Genomic DNA, 21,088 nt, shown 5'->3' with positions numbered 1-21,088 from the left:
GTTTACTTCTTCCGGCTGTCACTATTCAACAAGTTTTTGGTGCTTTCCATAGCTGGGTCAAGGTTCAGAGATCTACAGGAAGTGGTGTGGCAGGTGTCGCCCAAACCTGTGTGTTTTAACATCTGCAGTGAATAAAGACACAAAGTCAACATTAAATACTTAAACACAATTTCCTTTATTCTGTAGCTACTTAAACAACAGTAAATACTTGCAATGCATAAACCGAATACTCACTATCTGTTACTTAACTTAAGGTTGATTCCCACTTGCAATTAAAACCTAGCCAAGATTTTGTTGTCACATGGAATCAGTTCTTTGTTCTCTTCTCCTTCCAGATGTTGTCTCTTCTGGTGAGCTTGGTCCCTGGTTTTCCACATACTGCCTTTCTGAACAAGCTTTGTCTTAGCAGAGTTAAAACTCCAAAAGTTCCTTGGTAATCAGCCAATGAACTGATCAGGACCCCAGTTGCATCGTTCGATTAGTCCAATCAAATCCAACCATAGTATCATTGGTCACTTCAGGCCTCATTATTCTAATTGCATATTGTTTACATTCCAATGCCCAGCTAAGGAACACTGGCTCCAAGGGTCTGTTTCCAACTCATCCCTGCCACGGACAAGCTATTGACTGACACCTTCAGTCCTTTGACAAATTCCAGGCCACTGGCCACAAGGAAAATCCAGCATAGTGAAAAAAAAACAACTTTAACCAAAAAATCAGGTTTGCTTGATTGAAGATCTTTCAACATATTAAAAGTTAAAACTCCATTCAGCCACACAGGAGATGAAACACATTTTTCTGACTTCAAGGCTTCTGCACAAACCTGTTGCTCACAGAACTGGATACACTGGCAGGTCTTCCACTCGGAATCAAGGATGACTTGAAGAATAAACAGAGGCTACGTATAGCAAGGCAAGTGGGAGAGGAGGAGGGAAGAAGGAGTCTCAGTAGAAGGCTATATCTGCCTTAAGTTTTCAGGCAGCATCTCCCTTTCCTGAACCTCCACATCATTAAGGGAGGTGTCACTGAAATCTGCCAACTGCTGCAACCACAAATCCAACCTCAGAACGTGGCAGGGACTGCATTTTCAGTGACTGTGAAGGTGACAGACTATGAATCTTTATGTGTCTGGCTCCTTTCAGGCTGATTCTGGAGGTATGAACACCATCTCGCTGTTTGCAAATCTCCATCATTGTCATTCTCTACTCAAGAGAGAGAACTTAATTTCAATCCCTTTTTCCAGAAAGGTGCAGGCAGAGTATGCAAGGGAATTTGGAAAGTTTGCAAGTTTCCACAGGGTGCATAGTGCAAGTGCCTGCATGCACATTGCTTTGCATGTGCCTCTTGTTAACTCTGCCATGTATCGGAATGGAAAGGGATCATATTCCATTAATGTATTTAGTTCTTCCAATTGTCGTCATTCAACATGTTTTGGTGCTTGACATAGCTGGGTCCAGTGGAATGTGACTACAGGCAGCAAGTTATGGAGGTCGATGCCTAATATCTTGGCAGCAGTCATAATCCATTCATTCTATGGATGTTCATTGTGCCAACTATATTTCAGTCATGAAGGTGACTTGAAGGGCAACAAGGGCTTTTATTCCTTTGTGGGATGTGAGCATCGCTAACAAAATCAACATTTGTTGCTCATCCCTAATTGGCCTTGACAAGGTGATAGTGAGCCAGCTTCCCACCTTAGGTGGGATTAGAAAGGGCAGCTGGGTGTCCTTAGGCTGCATGGGTTGAATGGTTCCCCTCTGTACTCTTTCCCATGATTCCATGATTCTTCAATCACAACTTGTGGAGTTAATACACCCAAAGTGCTATTAGGGAGAAAATTGCAGGATTTTGCCCCAGCAATAGTGAAGGAATGATGCTATAGTTCCAAGTTATGATGGTGTGTGACTCAGAAGGGTCATTTGCAGGTGGTGGTATTCCAATTTGTTTTCTGCCTTATTCTTCTAGATGGGTTGAAGTTGTAGGTTTAAGATGCTGTTGAGGAAACCTCAGTGAGTTGGTGTCGTGCATCTTTTATATGGTAGACACTGCTGCTACTTGCATTGTTGGTGGAATGAGTGAATATTTAAGATGATGGATGGCGTGCCAATCAAGCAGGCTGCTTTGTCTTGGGTGGTGTCAAGCTTCTTCAGTGTTATTGGAGATGTATCCATCCAGGCAAGTGGAGAGTATTTCATCAAACCTGACTTGTGCCTTGTGCCAACCGAGGACCAGGAGCACCAACAGGATGAGGAAGAGGAGGAGACGGAGGAGGAAGATAGACTCCCATCCAGATAGGTCATTTCTGAGTGAGCTGTACATGAAGAATAAGTGTGATAGCAGTAACCTCAACCCCAATCCCCCATGCACCAATCGTCCCACACTCCCTATCCTCTCTCTGTCACTGGCCAGCGCCTTGTCCTCTTTGTCACAAGATACACATTCCAAACCAGATTTATAAATGAAATGATGCCTTGTCAATCTCACCATTGCCCTAAATTTCTAAACCTCCGGTTCATTCCATGTCCCAGACCGCCGCATATTATTCATCGAGGCAATGATGGTTGCCCTCTTCGGGGAGGGGGGTGCGTGGGGGGGCAACAAGCTTGCCATTTTCTGACCTGCCATGCCAGAGAGTCAGGCTGAGCGACCCAGAAGATTCAGAACTATCACTGGATTCTCCCAGGTGCAAGACCTCATAGACAGCACACATTTGACCATCAAGGCTCCCACAGGCCAGCCAGCAGCCTTCATTAACAGATAGTATTTCATTCCCTCAACATGGGAGCAACTGTTGGCAGCATCAGGTTCATGCTCCTTGACGCAGTTGCAGCCATTCCTTTCCCAGAAGATGCTGCAACTTCAACCCTTTGCCATCGCCATGGTGCCCTCTCCGCCTCCAGCATCCACACCATTGCATTGATCCATTTGCTGACCCCAAAGAGAACTGAGATTTGTCACCCACTCATAAGGAGCGCAGAAGGTCATTGATGTGCTTGTGGCACTGCAGCCAGCTTCACCGGACAATCCCACAACTATTGACCTTCTCCGCCACCTCTGTCCATGCTTGTTATGTTAAGAGGGGAGGTTTCCTCATTCTGTCCTGGGGGAAGAGGATCTCCCGCCTTGCCTGGGTAGCCTGAAGGACGACAAGCCGGGAGTTCTCATTGGAGGGATGCTCCCAGGCTGATGGGATGGATGGTCACACCGTGAACGGATGAATGGTTCACAGCATGATGGGATGGATGGTCGCAGGCTGGTGGGATGGGTGGTCACAGGGTGATGGGATGAATGCTTACAGGCCAATGGAGGAATGACTGCTCAAAGGCTTCTTGCAGGGATGAGTTGAGCAACAAAGGATGTCTGAATCAGGGTTCAGACACTGGCAGCATTTAAAACATGGGACCAGAGGCAGGTGGTGTTGGCCCTCCTCCTCTGACAGTCAGAGAGGGTGGCCATCACCACCTGCATCTGGTTCTGCCTTCCCCTTCCCAAGAGATTGCATAAAGTTCTGACCAAAGACACAGCTCTGTGGTAAAAAGATTGGGGAAAGTATGAAATGCATGCTTACATCATCTGCGCAGTTTGTAAGTCAGAAGAGATTGTGGAATTGGAGAGAAGTGGGATTTTATGAGGAGAGGCTTATCTTTGATGGATGCAGCCCTGCAACTGGCCAGATCCTCAGCAATGGCCTTTCTTCTGGTGGCCAGCATTACCTATCCTCCATGGGGATTAGAACATGCAGGCAAAATTTGCCTCCTCCAGTTAGACCAAAAGACCTTATGGGCCCATTTGGCCCATTGAGTCTACTCCACCTTTCAATGAGATCATGACTGATCTGACATAATTCTCAACTCCACTTTCCTGTCTTATCCCCATAACACTTGATTCCCTTACTGATTAAAAATCTGTCTATCCCAACCTTGAACATACTTAACAATCCAGCCTCTACAGCCCTCTGCGGTAGACTTCCACAGATTCACTACCCTCAGAGACGAAATTCCTCTTCATCCCTTTCTCAAATGGGTGACCCCTTAAGCTGTGATTACGCCCTATGGTCCTAGACTCTCCCACAAGGAGAAACAGCCTCTCAGCATCTACCCAGTCAAGCCCCCTCAGAATCTTATAAGTTTGAATTAGGTCATCTCTCTTGTTCTAAACTCCAATGAATATGGGCTCAACCTATTTAATGTCTCCAGCTCCCTCCACTTGTGCATCTGCAAATGAGAGGGAAGTTTTGTCAGTGAGTATTGTTCAATATGTTGCCTTCATGTTAGAATAGCTGGCCGTGTGTGCTGGCTGTGTAGTGTGGGTGTGAGGCCTGCACAAGCTTGTGAGGGTGAGGTGGAGCATATGAATGTTCTATATGATTCCTGTCTGATGCAGGTTGTTGGTAGGTGAATAATGACAGTGTGGCGAATTGAGCAGTGGCACAGGCTAGTGGAGGAATCGGTAGGATATGAAATTTAAAGATGCGTTTCCTGGTCTTGATCAATCGTACAAGTCATTGAACTTCTTGCAACATTGCATGCACATCCTTGGGGTTCAACTCTTGACATTGACTTCGATTGTTCCCATTCCAATGTTCTCATTGCCTTCTCACATGTTTCTGGAGGACCTCCTGCCTCACTGTGATCCCTTCACCAAGATTTCCAATGCAGCATTGGAAAACCTTGATAAATGTGCTCTTCCACAGTTAATGTCTTGAGGTCAACAACTTCATATCATAATCTCTGCCCCCATATTGTTTTGATTTTCTTTTCCGGTTTAGTTTTTTCCCCCTCTTCTTTTTCTCTTACTTCCTTTACTTTGCCCTTGGATGGTAGCTGTACAGGGCCCAACCATTTATAGAGAATCACAGAATGCTACAGTGCAGAAGAGGCCCTTCAGCCCATCGAGTCTTCATCGATGCATGAAATGCCCTGACCTGCCCACCTAATCTCACTTGCCAATGGGATACCTCCTCCAGTATTCCAACTATGGGCCCCATTTTGGTTCTAAGTGCTGGGCGGACTTGAAACTGGGAGTGTTTCAGATCCGACTTTTAGACCCGTTCTCAGGCACCCCCATATGCACTCTGCCTGCAAAAATATCAGCGAGTCCGAATCGCGCTACACAAGCCTGTGGGCGGGGCTTAACGCACCCCAAATCTTGCAGCTCCGATCGGCGCCTCCAAGTGCGCATGCGCAGAAAAAAAGGATGGAATGCCACTCCCCTGCCACATCCCTCCCGGGCCAGATAATACCTCCTCCTGGCCCCCACAGACATTGCCCCACCCCCTCAACATTACTGACCCTCTTATCCCCTACCCCCCTGCCACCCAGACCGATCGCAGGCCCCTCCCCCCTCCCCCCCCCACCCCCACCACCAATCTCAGGCAGAGTAGCAGTGGACCCCATTCCCCTCCACTGATCTCAGGCAGAGTGGCAGCGGACCCCCCTTCACCCCCACTGATCTCAGGCAGAGTGGCAGCGGACCCCCTTTCCCCTCCACTAATCTCAGGCAGAGTGGGAGCGGACCCCCTTCCCCTCCACTGATCTCAGGCAGAGTGGCAGCGGACCCCCTTTCCCCTCCACTGATGTCAGGCAGAGTGGCAGTGGAGCCCCCTTCCCCCTCCCTCCACCGATCTCAAGCAGAGAGCTGTCAGACCACCCCCCCCCCCACCGATCTCAAGCAGAGAGCTGTCAGACCAACCCCCCCCACCAATCTCAAGCAGAGAGCCACCAGATGCTCAGCACTTACCTCTTCACTGACTGGAGCGCCCGATTTGGACTTATATGGAGCATATCTGTTTCGCGCTGATTCTGGACGGGCGAATGCATTGGTAAAGGGGGGAGTGCCGGTAAAGTTGGGTGTGCAGCCCATTAAGTCAAGTTAAATGCATGCAAATGCATTTAAATGGCCGCCAATCCCGTTCCGGGCACGGTCCCGATCGCAACCATTTTCAGGCCTTGGTAAAGGGGGAACCGGCTTGGAGGTGGGCATGGATCACACTTCTCACCTCACTCCCAACTTTACCAAGTTTTCACGCCCGAAAACGGGCGCAACGCGATGATAAAATCAGGCCCTATGTATCACAGAATTGTTATGGGGCAGAAGGAGGCCATTTTACCCACCGTGTCTACTGCGGCTCTCCAAACGAGCATCATGGCTTAGTGCCTTTCCCCTGCCTTTTCCCCATACCCCTGCACATTTTTTCTATTCAAGTCATCATACAGTGTCTTCTGAAATGCTTCCATTGAATCTGTCTCCACCACACTTCCAGGCAGTACATTCCAGACCCAAACCACTCGCTGTGTGAAAAAGTTTGTTTTCCTGTTTCCCTAATTGTTTTCCTTCTCCACCCCTATCATTGCTGTGGCAGTAGAAACCAAATTTTCACAGATTGCTCATATCTGGTTTAAATTATTGACCTTGCAATGTACAACCAAGGTCAGAGCTGCTACAATATGACAGCCAAAGGTCCTGCCCTGCTTTGTTTCTGGCAGTACAGAATATTTAGCCTCGCATTCACTTCTGGTTACCCAGATGTCTGACACATATGGAAACTATCAAAAGAGATTCATACCTAAGATGGGGGCAGACGAAGAGGAAGGAAGAGCAGCGCTGATGAGTTGTAATAAGGGTTTGATGGACCAAGTGTCCGACTGGGGAAAATTAAAAGCTGTCATGATTGTGTGAGAGGAAGTGAAGGAAATAGATTGGAGGGCCCAAGATGAATATATTAAGAACAAAACCATTGAAAATAATGAAAAATTGATTTGAAGCAACAAATAACAGAGCATATTAGTGTTAACGATTGTTAAAAATATGATTAATGCTTTAATTCCTTCGTGAATCACATAACTGTGAATGAATTACATGTTAAACAGGTGGTATTTAGTGGAGTAGTTTTTAAATTATGGAGTCCTGTTAAAAGTAATTTTCTTGTTCATTAGATCGCACTGAATACATAATGCCAAACAATCATCTAAAACTAGCCAGTGTTAGAAATATATACAGGATACAAGTCTTCCATTATTATCTCCATATCACTGACAAATTCCAAAGCTACAGTTTAGTATTTTTATTCTTCATTTTTTCCATCTTACGCATCCTCCCCCCTGCCCCCTCCCGCTCCCCCCCCCTTCCCTCTCTAACTTCCTTTCCAACTTTTGTATATCTCAAGAGTTAAAGTCCCACAAGATTCTTTGGAAATAAATTCAACGATATTCAACAAAGGGTAAACCATGCCTGAGAAAAGCGGACAGCAGGCAGTTATCAGGAGAGCTAGATTTCCACCAAAAACCTCTGACCTCATCCGTGGCTGGGACTCTCTGGTGCCGCTGCAGTGAATGGAGTTTTGTCTGAGCGCCAAATTCTCCATTCTCGCTGGCAGCGGCGGTAGGAAAGAAGGAGGTTGGAGAATTCTGCTCTTTAATGGTGGAGTGGGAGGCGGGAATTGAGTACATTGAGTAGAATTCCCAAAGAGTTAGGTTGGGATTCTCCGATCTCATTCATTCCCACCTCGTTGCCAGCGGGAACGGAGATCTTGGCCTTCATTTGCTGCAGCGGCACTGGAGAATCCCAGTCACGGATGGGGCCAGAGGTTTCCAGCATTTATTCTTTATGCAGCGGTTGATCAACAGCTGAAATGAGTTGCAATGAGGATTGGTTGAGATCAGGATACAAGGCACATTTAAAAAACAGATCATAGAATCCTACGGTGCAGAAGAAGGCCATTTGGCCCATCAAGTCTGCACCGATCACAAACCCACCCAGGCCCTAACCCCATAGCCCCATGCATTTACCCTAGCTAGTCCCCTGACACTAAAGGGCGACTTAGAATGGCCAATCCACCTAACCCGCACATCTTTGGAGTGTGGGGGGAAGCCGGAGCACCTGGAGGAAATCCACACAGACACGGGGAGAATGTGTAAACTCCACACAGACAGTAACCCAAAGCCAGAATTGAACCCGAGTCCCTGGCACTGTGAGGCAGCAGTGCTAACCATTGTGCCACCATGCTGCCCTGATAGATGCTATAAGAAAATGATAGTGTTGATGATCTTGAAGGACAAAATCATTCTTTATCCAAACTTATCTCATGGAAATGCAATGCAAGATATAAATCCATGTAATGATATTTTTTGTGCTCTGACATGGTTCCTAAAAGATGACAAATAAATAAGCAGCTGACAAAGCAAATGCTTCAGTTTCAGGATTTTGTAGGTTATACGCTTTGGAATGAATCAAGTTGTAACAAGTCAGTTAGTACTCAAGTGTAGAAGTATTTCAGATGTGATTGATTAACAATGATGGATTTTTAATGTACTGTCAGCTTTGCTAAATTGAGGATTGCTTAGAAAATATCAAGACTGCAATCTCTCTGTGGTGGGACTGCAGACAGGTGGGGATGGGTGGATGCTGAAGGGATGCACCTACCCATCTCTTTGACACTGCCACATTCCTTTTCTAACAGTACAAACCATGTAAGCTACCCTGGCATACCCTTGTTGATGCATAATAATAAATAGCAAACGCCAGTGTCTTTGAAGGATTTATACTTTACCAACTCACAAGTTCATAAAGAGGTCAGTACTACCAATAAATGCTCTGGAAAAGTTGTTCTGCTGAAGTGATAGACATTGCGAGAATAGCTACTTGAGAAGGAAGATGCAGTGGTTTGGTTACACTTGCTTTTTTTGAGTTTCCTAGGTACTTACATGTTTAGCAATCACTAAAGTTTTTCATTTAGCAGACCACACTTAACTCAAATCACGTTAAGATGAATGTACCTTTTAGGTCATAGGAAGTGTACCAATTTCCTACATTTTATCATACTGGCAATATTATAATATGATGGAAGCTCAAACTGTCAGCTGTTTTATGGGTTCTTTATAAAGGTTTTATGAAGGTTTCAGGAAAACATTGGAAATGTCTTGAACTTCAAGGAAGTATGCTAGGAAATTTGTTTTTATGTTGGCTAAACGAATTATAACCTAACACCAAGACATTGTTTTCTAACAACAGAACCTTTTGGATCAATTCTCAATTATTTTGACTTTTATAATGGTAGGAATTCATTACTTTATTATTGAGATTTAAGAATTTCTTTGAATCCAATGACATCATTGGGCCCCAGGTGGTATTTTTAAGTGATGGGTGAGTAGGAAAGCTATTGTGGTTTTACATAGAACTGCACAAAATAAACAACAGTCCATTTGGCAGGACCAGTCCACATCAGTGTTAATGCTTCACTCACACCTTCTGCCATCTTTTGTCATTTAACTCTTATCAGCAGAAGCCTAGATTTCCTTCAGATTTATATGTTTGCCATCAGATGATGATATTGGGTGGAGGAGCTAGGACCAGAAGATAAAACAGATGTATTCTTTAAATTTTATTTTATATCTATCCGTGTGAGGTAAGGAAGAGCAAAACTGCTCCCCTGGGCCCCTGAGGAAAGCTTGAACTTCCTTTGATTCAGGCTACCCACTTCCTGAACATGAGACAAAATAAACCTCTCTCTCTGCAACTTAAAGTTCCAATCACCATCCCTTCAGCCCTGCCCACTAACGAGATGCCACTTCCTGTCTGTTTTGAGAGAGCACCTGAGAAGAGGCCTCATGCCATGTAGATTGAGGGAAGAGGTTGGCACTCAGCATGCCAACTCACCAACCGATTCCCACTCTAGATTAAAGTGGGGCTTTTAGGGCCCATAGGGCAAGATGAGAGAGAGTAGGAAAGAAAATGAAGTAAAATCAAAGCTTGAGTTTAAAATCTGTAGAATCTCAGAAGAAAGAAAGACTGGTGTGACAAGGATGCTGGTCTTATCCGGACCCTTTCCAGGACCTCAAAATCATATTGTAAATGTTTCGCCCAGAATGAGGTGCAATATTCTATGTATGACTTAATCAACACTTTATTTATTTCAGTTTTATTTTCTTTGGACTGCTCAAAATCTTTTGATATCTAATATTCTACATATTTAGTGATTGTTGCACAGCAGTGTGATGAGAATTCAATGGTTGGGCAATTATTGCGCTCAATTGCTATTTCTCACTGCACATTGCTTAGTTTTATATTTTATGATGGTATAAGTTTGACTCGTTCTATTGGCAAATGTTGTAAGCTATGAACAAGTTGACAATTTTTATCCAGGCCACTAGATGGAGCCTGCTATATGGACCAGAATACTGTGATGTCACTTGTGATGAATGAACACCGCTCGACAATCACCAGGCAAGACTGTTCTCTTCCTGTGGGGGAGCACTTCAGCGGTCACGGGCATTCAGCCTCTGATCTTCGGGTAAGTGTTCTCCAAGGCGGCCTTCACAACACACGACAGCGCAGAGTCGCTGAGCAGAAACTGATAGCCAAGTTCCGCACACATGAGGACGACCTAAACCAGGATGTTGGGTTTATGTCACACTATCAGTAACCCCCACAGCTTGCCTCCTGGACTTGCAGAATCTCACTGGCTGTCCTGTCTGGAGACAAAACACATCTCTTTAACCTGTGCTTAATGCTCCCTCCACTCACATTGTCTGTATCTTTAAGACCTGGTTGGCTGTAGAGATTCGCATTCTAATCAGTATCCTGTAACTTGATTTTGTGTCTCTGTGCCCTGTTTGAGAGCAGATTTCCACTCCATCTGATGAAGGAGCAGTGCTCCGAAAGCTAATGGCATTTGCTACCAAATAAACCTGTTGAACTTTAACCTGATGTTGTTAAAACTCTTACTGTGTTTACCCCAGTCCAACGCCGGCATCTCCACATCATGTCACTTGTGATACAGACATGTTTTGCCCAGCAACCAATCAAATGACAAGCCTCAACTTTGGCCCTGATAGTGAGGTAATGTGACAGAGAATAGTAACATATTGGGGAAATAAAAGTAGAAACAAATTCAAATTGTTTCATTGGTATTCTTTTTAGAAACCAGCTTCTGAAGAAAAAATTGAAATCATCACATTCTTTGTCCTTTATTTAAAGTAAATATGTTACAAATCAACAGCTTTAAGAAGATATTCTGTAGCTGCCTGAATAAAAGAAGAAACTTAAGTTGTTAGTTCTTTCCAGTTGACCGTAATGTACTGAATTACTATGACAGATTCTATAACAACGTTCAGGAGGCAACTGGATAGATACATGAGTAAACGCAGTAACAGTAATGGTATTTGCTACCAAATAAACCTGTTGGACTTTAACCTTGTGTTGTTAAAACTGTTACCGTGTTTACCCCAGTCCAACGCCGGCATCTCCACATCATAGATACATGAGTAGGCAGAGACTAGAGGGATATGAACCACGTAGAGGCAAGAAAATATTAGATTAGAGAGGCATCTGTTTCGGCGCAGACTTGGTGGGTCGAAGGGCCTGTTCCTGTGCTGTACTGTTCTTTGTTCTTTGACAATATTGATCCAGAATTTCGGTCTCCGGATAGGATCTTCAAAGATGCACTACGGGACCTCTAGAAGGTCCCAATGCAGTGATCTTTGGTTATTGTCTGGGAAGTTTAAAGTTTGGATGGGTAATCCCTCTGCTCCCCACGACCCCCTGAAAAAGAGACTTTGGACAGTTCCGATTTACTTACCTGGATAGTTACCCAGGAAATGTTCGACAGAACAGTCCTGAGTAACTATACAACTGACCCCCACACCCTCCCTCAAACACTCACACTGACCCCCCTGACTCCTCCCTTGACTTCCCACAATTCCTTCCCTGATATCCCAACTCCTCCTCTTAATCCCCCAGACCCCTCAACTACCCCGACTCCCGACTCCCTCTTCAGTCACTTGACTTCCCCGACCCCTAACCCACTAATCCACCTGATTCCCCAGCCAACCTTCCCATCGACCCAGCTGCCACCCTACCCCCACATCTAACCTACCCACATCTGTGGTGGGTAAATTGTTGGAAGGTATTTTGAGAGACAGGATCTACAGGCATTTAGAGATGCAAAGACTGATTAGGGACAGTGAGCATGGCTTTGTGAATGGAAAATCATGTCTCACAAATTTAATTGAGTTTTTTGAAGGGGTAACCAAGAAGGTAGATGAGGGCAGTGCAGTTGATGTTGTCTACATGGACTTTAGCAAGGCCTTTGACAAGGTACCGCATGGTAGGTTGTTGCATAAAGTTAAATCTCACGGGATCCAGGGTGAGGTATCTAAATGGATACAAAATTGGCTTCTAGGGTGGTTGTAGAGAGTTGTTTTGCAAACTGGAGGCCTGTGACCAGTGGTGTGCCTCAGGGATCAGTGCTGGGCCCACTGTTATTTGTCATTTATATTAATGCTTTGGATGAGAATATAGGGGGCATGGTTAGTAAGTTTGCAGATGACACCAAGATTGGTGGCATGCTGGACAGTGAGGCAGGTTATCTCCAATTGCAGCGGGATCTTGATCAATTGGGCCAGTGGGCTGACGAATGGCAGACAAATGTGAGGTAATGCATTTTGGTAGATTGAACCAGGGCAGGACTTACTCAGTTAATGGTAGGGCATTGGGGAGAGTTACAGAACAAAGAGATCTAGGGGTACCGGTTCATAGCTCCTTGAAAGTGGAGTCACAGGTGGACAGAGTGGTGAAGAAGGCATTCGGCATGCTTGGTTTCATCGGTCAGAACATTGAATACAGGAGTTGGGACGTCTTGTTGAAGTTGTACAAGACATTGGTAAGGCCACACTTGGAATACTGTGTGCAATTCTGGTCACCCTATTATAGAAAGGATATTATTAAACTAGAAAGAGTGCAGAAAAGATTTACTAGGATGCTACCGGGACTTGATGGATTGAGTTATAAGGAGAGGCTGAATAGACTGGGACTTTTTTCTTTGGAGCGTAGGAGGCTGAGGGGTGACCTTATAGAGGTCTATAAAATAATGAGGGGAATAGACAAGGTAGATAGTCAATATCTTTTCCCTAAAGTAGGGGAGTCTAAAACTAGAGGGCATAGGTTTAAGGTGAGAGGGGAGAGATACAAAAGTGTCCAGAGGGGCAATTTTTTCACACAGAGGGTGGTGAATGTCTGGAACAAGCAGCCAGCGGTAGTAGTAGAGGTGGGTACAATTTTATCTTTTAAAAAGCATTTAGATAGTTACATGGGTACGATGGGTATAGAAGGATATGGGCCAAATGTGGGCAATTGGGATTAGTGTAGGGGTTTTTAAAAAAAAGGGCGGCATGGGCAAGTTGGGCCGAAGGGCCTGTTTCCATGCTGTAAACCTCTATGACTCTATGACTGTACCCCCTTACTCACTTACCATATCCATCCTATCCCCCTATTTCTGACGCATAAAACCCCTTTACCCACTTTCCTTATCCATCCCATCCCCTTTCTCTTCACCTAGCCACTCACCCACTTCTTACCCCCTTATCCTTTTACCCACTCCACACCCTTACCCACCCTACCCTTTACATATTTACCTTCTCTTCATAGCTTTTCAAAGGAGCTTTGGGACATTTAAGCCTCAATTTCCATCCTTGAGGCAGGAGTTGGGAATATTCCATGCTTGCTCACCTGCCTCCGGAGAAAGTGCCTGCTAGGATGGGAATTCTATTGTGTGGAGGGGTGGATGTGGGCTGGAGTTGAGACAGCCAACCTGGGAAAAGGTCAGAGATAGCCATACGGTTGCTGGTTGCGACACTGTTTAAAAGATCCTCCTTGGTGCTGTGGGACTTCATCTCAGTTAAAATAAAAACTCTAAGTCTCTCCAACCCTCCCCCCCAACTCACACTCCATGCATCATCCTTGCCATGCCATGCCCCCTCCTACCTCCTATGGCCAGTAATGCCAAAAACTGCCCACCAAAAAACTCCTATGGTCCCTCATCCCCAAGCTAAGGAATGTCCCCCAAAACAACCACAATTCCCCTTCATGTTCCCATGCCAAAGTATGCTCTCCACTCATTCCCATGGCTGCTTCATGCCTCCATGCCACGTTGATGCACTCCAACGCTCATTGACCCACTATGGATTGTACAGAACTAATTAACCTAATAGTAACCACAAGAGTAGTTTTTTTTAAAACTTTTTTTTAAGTAATTAATTCATCATTTTCCATAATGTTAAAAAGTCATTTTATTACAGGACAATAAAGGTGTTAATCATCCAATCCCTTTAAAGTTTCAATAGCTGAAACCATTAGCACTTGAAAGCTCTTCACCTTGTGTTTAAAATATGTTTAATTGACAGCAGAGATCACAGAGCCAGAGCTATCAATCAAACAATGTTTTCTTTGAGACTCAGGTATTTTTATAGGTTAATGGATTTTTGGGCTTTCAGCTAAGTCTCATTACAGATTCTTGGCTGGGAGCCCAGAGGTCCATTAGAGTACTAAAACAGCTGAGCCCCAGAGGAAGCATTGCTTGGCAACTCTGGCTCTCTGAGCACTTTGCCATTTGCACAACTTTGAAGAGTCTGGATGATTTTATTGCCGAACAGCAAAATGCCACTTTTAACATAATGGAAAGTTATGCATGAATGACTTTTTAAAGCTCTTTTTCACATATCCTGTTGTCACCATAGAGTTCATTGACCCATTATACACTGTATAGAACCAATGGGCATGGGGTTGCCATCGATTAGAATTGGAATCAGGAAGGAACATGGGCTGGGTGGAGGTGCATAGATCGCATGGATGGTGAGGGGCCATACCAGTTCGTTTGGGAGGCGCATCTTAGCATGAGTAGCATGAAGGGATATAGGGCAGGTAGGGGCATACCTAAGCATGGGTAGCATGAGGGGGCCACAGGGGTAGTTTGAGGGAGCATACCTTGGCATGGTTGGCATGAGGGGCCATAGGTATTGTTTGGGGGGATACATTGGCATGAGGAGGACCTTTAGATCTTGTCTTTTAAAAGGCCCTCTCATGCAGGCTATGGTTCACAACACCTCTGAGGTGCCATGGACCATGACTCATTGAAGATCTGGCTTGAGACTATGAAAATCACGGAGGGGTTGGACATGCCTGTACCTGCCTATGGAGTTGGTCAGGTCGAGAGTGCAGGCTTCTGATCCAAACCAGCCCATACCCTTAAAAATTGCTTCCAAAAATCCCAGCTGCCATTTTTAAAGGGCTCCCAAGTCAGTGAAAATCCAGCTATTAAACACTTTACTTCCAGAATATGGCAGCTTGTGCTGTAAAAGGGAGGGCTGGCCGGGGGGGATGGTATGGCTTGTCCACAGATTCCCCTTGTGAATCTTTCCAAGGTTTCCTGTGCTGACTTAGTTTGGAAGGATCTTCTTCCACCAGAACGTTGCCCAGAAAATGTGAAGATAAAGTGGATAGTTTTGTGTTTGACCAGGGTCTGAATTAGGTGATCTGATCCTGACTGAAATATTTGGACAGTCCTTGAAAGCTCTGGGGACCACTATGTTGGCGGGGCATTTATGGCCCCCGCCCAACCATTTTCTGGTGCTACAGCATGTCAATGGATTGATGGCTAGTTCTCCAAATTCCCTATAGTGGGAAGACCAGAAAATCCCAGCCATGATGCATTTTGTTGTACTTTTTTTTAGCGCTGGAGCAACAACACAAAAAAAATGTTTTACGTATTACAGCTGCTTGAAAATGGTTTTAAATTAGGATCATTTTTAAAAAGTAAACTATTAAATTCCAACTGATCTTACTGTTGTTGCACTCGCAAAAATGAATTTAAACTTTGCATACCTCGATTTTGTGTTAAAAATTGATTATATCTTGACAGCTTTTTCCACCTGAGAATGCTCTCTCATCATGCCTCTGTCTATGAACCTTCGATATAGGAACTCACTGCCTGAGATGATGGTAGAGGCAGAAACGCCCACAACATTTAAGAAGCATTAGCATGAGCACTTGAAATACCATAGCATAAAAGGCTACGGACCAAATGCTGGAAAATGGGATTAGAGTAGATAGGGGCTTGAAGGCTGGCGCAGAGACGATGAGCCAAAGAGCCTCTCTGTGCTGTAAAATTCTATGGGCAGAATTTTCCCATCCCATCCGCCATGGGAATCATAGCAGGCGGGACACAGACCGTGCAAAGGTCTGTTGACCTTGGGCAGGATTTTCCAGTCTTAAGGCAAGCATGGCCTGAAAATCCCGCCCAATGACTCTATAACAGACCAAGTAACAGTTGTCTCAGAATCCAGTGTACATTTTGACAGATGTTAATTGACATAACTTTCTCCTTTTCCACAGTTGATGTAGTCACACTTCTTGAGGACTGAAGCTAGTCAGATGGGCTGTGATGTTATAAATGTATTCAATGTAGCAACATATTTGCTGTTTGTAAAAAAACATTAGCATTTGACAAGAACTTTGCATTCAAAAGCTGCTGGAATATTTGATGAGCTGTAAGTAGTGAGCATGTTTCCCAATAAGTACATTCCTTCAATCTGATTAGGTCAAAACAAATGCATACTTATTCATTGTGATTAGGCACCACCATTCTGTCATCATCTTTATTGTTCACACACTCCAAACAAGTTAATACATCGTAAACATTGAAGTAATGGGATGCATTGCACAGTCATGGGAGCAAGAGGTCAAATATCTGATTGAGCCTTTACATATTACTCATCTTTGCCCAGACTTGGAAACAACTTTGGAAATGCTGTTTTGCATTTTGGATTTTTGTGAGTTCGTCATGGACATTTTGGAGATAAGGCTGAGGGTCTTGATTACTGGATATCCTAACAATTGTTTTCTTATTCCTTGGGCAATGTAAATTTCCTGTTGTGCTGATGTTTTCCCTTTATGAGATGCCCCATGCATATCTAAGTGATTATTTGCAGAACCATACAAAATCTTATCTGCTTGTCTCAAGGGATTTTTTTTCTCTGTGCATTAATATAATTAAAAACTCCAGCAACATCTGTTTTAGTGCTGATTTTAAATTTAAAAGGATGTTTGTTCAACAATAGCTTCATTGACCATGTATTTCTGCATTATTATTCCTAGGAAAGTATAAGATCCTTTTTGACACATTTTGCACAACATAACTTGGTTTACAAGATCACAAGATAGTTATGGTTGAGACGATTATACCACCATATTAGTTCATCCAGCCAGAGATAGATGCTAACTGTTCACCTTTGTGGCATTTGATTGTTATTTTAATGATTCTAAGGTTTCCATCTGGAAAAGTAAGCATTTTCTAATTTTGGTCCTAAAAGTATGCTTGTCCAGTTGGTTCCCCGAGTTCGACCCCTGCTGGTAAATTTAAAGCAGAATATTGGGTTAACTTTCTTTATACCTTTAAGAATCTTAAAATCCTCCATTAGATTGCTGCTTGGTCACTTGCTGGGGTGGCACTGTGGTTAGCACTGCTGCCTCACAATGTCAGGGACCTGGGTTCGATTCCCAGCTTGGGTCACTGTCTGTGCGGAGTCTGCACGTTCTCTTCATATCTGCGTGGGTTTCCTCCAGGTGCTCCGGTTTCCTCCCACAGTCAGAAAGATGTGTTGGTTCAGTTCATTGGCCATTCTCCCTCAGTGTACCCAAACAGGTGTGGCGACTAAGGGATTTTCACAGTAACTTCATTGCAGTGTTAATGTAAGCCAATAAATAAATGTAAACTTAAACAGTTTCTTTTTCATTATCCGTGGGACATGGGCATCGCTGGCTGACCAGCATTTATTGCCCATCCCTAGTTGCCTGAGGGTAGTTGAGAGTTAACCACATTGCTATGGCTCTGGAGTCATATGTAGGCCAGATTTCCTTCCCTAAAGGACTTTGGTGAACCAGATGGATTTTTCCAACAATTGACAATGGTTTCATGGTCATCAGAAAAATTCTTAATTCCAGATATTTTTTACTAAATTCAACTTCTGCCATTGGTAGGATTCAAGCCCAGGTCCCCAGAACATTAGCTGAGTTTCTAGCTTAATAGTCTAGTGACAATACCACTAAGCCACCACCACCTCCCTCGTGTCCTGGTCTTTATTAGTAGGGGCATAGAGTACAAGAGCAAGGAGGTTATGCTGAACTTATACAAGACACTAGTTAGACCTCAGTTGGAATATTATGTACTATTCTGGGTGCCACACTATAGGAAGGATGTGAATGCATTGGAGAAAATGCACAGGAGGTTTACAAAATGGTTCCAGGGATGGGAAACTTTAGTTATGAGGATAGATTGCAGAGATTGAGACTGTACTCCTTGGAGAGAAGAAGAGCAGATTTGATAGAGATGTTTAAAATCATGAGGGGGTTGGGCAGAATAGATAGGGAGAAACTGTTGCCTCTCGTAAAAGGATCAAGAACGAGAGGGCACAGATTTAAAGTGATTTGCAAAAGAAACAAATGTGATGTGAGAAAAAACTTTTTCACACAACGAGTGGTTCGGGTCTGGAATGCACTGCCTGGAAGTGTGGTGGAGGCAGTTTCAATCATGGCATTCACAAGAGGGCATTAGATGATTACTTGAATAGAATCAATGAGCAGGGGAATGATACTAAGTCATGATGCTTATTTGGAGAGCTGGTGCAGACACAATGGGCCGAATGGCCTCCTTCTGTGCTCTAACAATTCCATGATGTGTTTCCGGCATCCTTAGAGGACTGAACATAGTCCTTGTCATTTTTCCACTGCTTGTCATACTGTAATATGGGAAGAATGATGATGGATTTATACCCCACCATGGTCTGTAATGTTATATTTATTTCTATGATTTTGCCAGGATTCTGATACTCTCACCACATCTCATTCCTATTGGGTCACAACAATCTCCAGTTCCATCATCCTTGTGTTTGCATATACACATTTTAATATAAATGTGCCTCCACTTTTGTTCTCCTGTGTTGGCCTATACCTGGCTTCCATTTCACATGTCTATTTGTGTGTATTTTTATCCCAAGGCACCGCAAGCCTTCCTGGCAATTGAGATCCCTGTCAGTGCTAGCAGGAGCGATGACAGCTACTGGCACTGCACCCACCAGGGCCCATGATCACTGTGAGACCCAGAAGAGTGAGAGTGAGATTGAGGTCATGAGAGTGGATGGGATTGGGGGCAAGAACATGGGGGTGACTTCCAGTCGCCAACCATCACCTCCCCCGCATGGATCTTTACATCGGGCATAGAGTACCCAACTATGAGGACCCCCAGAAGGCTGCTGGCAAAATCGACATGGTTTGCAGCACAGCCTTCTGAGTGCATGGGAAAGTTATGCTAAATTAAATTGCTAAATTATGTTAAATTGAAGTGGCCTGAGGGATAGATAAAAATGAGCTTAATTGACAACCTGCCAGTAGCAGCCGGGAATCCCGCATTAGCTGTTTTCACCCTCCAGCCTAATCGGGAGAGCTTATGCCTTTGCTGGGAGACTGACTCCCATGTTTAAATGGGCCAAACCTTTACATTTCCCACCATGATGAGCAGCACAAAATACAGCCCAGCAGCTCTCACAGTACAACACTCAGTAGTATCCTGAAGTGACATCTGACGCACTCTTGTCTCTGCCATGGGGATTGAACCCCTAATATTTTGGCCCAGAGGAAAGAATGCCACCACTGAGACAAACTAACACAGGAGTTAAATCTGTATGAATGGTAGAAGATGCAGTTCGCCATGCATATCTTTAGAGCATTTTTCATCATAGCCAAATTTGTTCCTGTGGATTCTGATAGAATATCACTCAAGGTTATAATTTTTTTCCCTTATTTGTTGGGTTCAGCTGGGTTAACTCAAGGTCAATTTATAGAGACTCCGCATCTGAAAGATCTAAGTCTAGTCTTTCATGGATCACTTTTTCCTGCAAATGTATAGTTCTACTCAATTCTATGAAATGGTAAAATGCAATTATATATTCATTGACCAATTTTGTTTTCTGCTTCTGCTTGTTAAACTTACTGCATCCTACAAAGGCTAAGGTCTTTGGACACATAAATCAAATCAAATCAAATCAAACACACGGAGAGGCTCTCCATCTTAGCAAAAATGGCTACAATGGCATGATTTCGGAAGAGCCGTCCCTGCACCCAGCCCCTGCCATTTTCACAAGGGGAGAATGGGGGAGGGTTCAAAATAGCACATCTATGGTTCACAGAGTCAACTGCACATATTATAATGCAGCTACATCAGATAGATTTGATTTTCGCTAGTTGGATGTCCAAAATATAACTTTTGCCTGTTAATTGACAGTTTAATGGTATCTCCAAGTGCCAATAAAATCTTTAAAAGTGGGGCTATGAATATCAATGGTAGAGATTTTAAAAATTCAAATGTAGTAAATAAATTTTTTTATCAGTGAGGGTGTTTTCTTTCTGAATACTGAATTCATCAGTAGATACTTAAGAACTTTGTTTAATCTCAGCATGGACCCTGCGGTCTGGCCTTGTTTGATACTAGGTGAATTGGCAATGGGTAAAGGTAAAGGGTGGTGTGAGAGTATGAGTTGACATGAATTATACTAAGTTGGCTAAGGGCTATGGGGATGAGGGGCAAGGGTTGGCATGGAGGGTGTGAGGTGTCATGCATGCAGGGTATGAGGGGCCATGGGGGTGAGTGGGGGGGGCATGAGGTGGCATGGGTTGGTATGGATAGGGAATGGGGAGCATGTCAAGGGTGAGGGGATATGAGGGGTGTGGGATGAGGACTGTTCTTTTGTTATATTGCATTTTTTTCATTGCTTCAGCAAAGTGTCAGAAAACCAAGGCCAGCCTTTCACACAGTCCACTTCAGCACCCAGCAGCCTCCAAACTCTTTCTGGGTGTGGTGGCATGACTTCCATTTTCACCTGCACTCCTTCCCAGAACGAAAATCCGACCTTTCTGGGGCACTTTCCCCAGGTTGGGTTTGGGTATTGGCCCAACTCTGTGATCCTGACCCAGGAGTGAAAATTCAGGCCATAGCATTTCCTCAGAACTGCTCCTATCCGCCTTCATAACTGTGCCAGATGTGCAGCAAACAGCACGGTTGTCCATTGCGCTTCCGGCAACGTCAAAGCAAAGCAGCTTTGAGTAAGTTGCAATCCTTTAATTCTGTATTTTTGCTTGCCTTGGACAATTAATTCAAATGAACTCATCACCCGCTTTGTCTTGTATTGAATTGTATCAAAGTATTTATTTTGGTTCAATCTCTTTCTTCATGATTCGAGAACCTGTCTGAATCTTTCAAAATTTC

This window comes from Mustelus asterias, chromosome 2, assembly GCF_964213995.1.
Source record: "Mustelus asterias chromosome 2, sMusAst1.hap1.1, whole genome shotgun sequence".
Taxonomy (NCBI): Eukaryota; Metazoa; Chordata; class Chondrichthyes; order Carcharhiniformes; family Triakidae; genus Mustelus; species Mustelus asterias.
Note: the sequence above shows the minus strand (reverse complement) of the source record.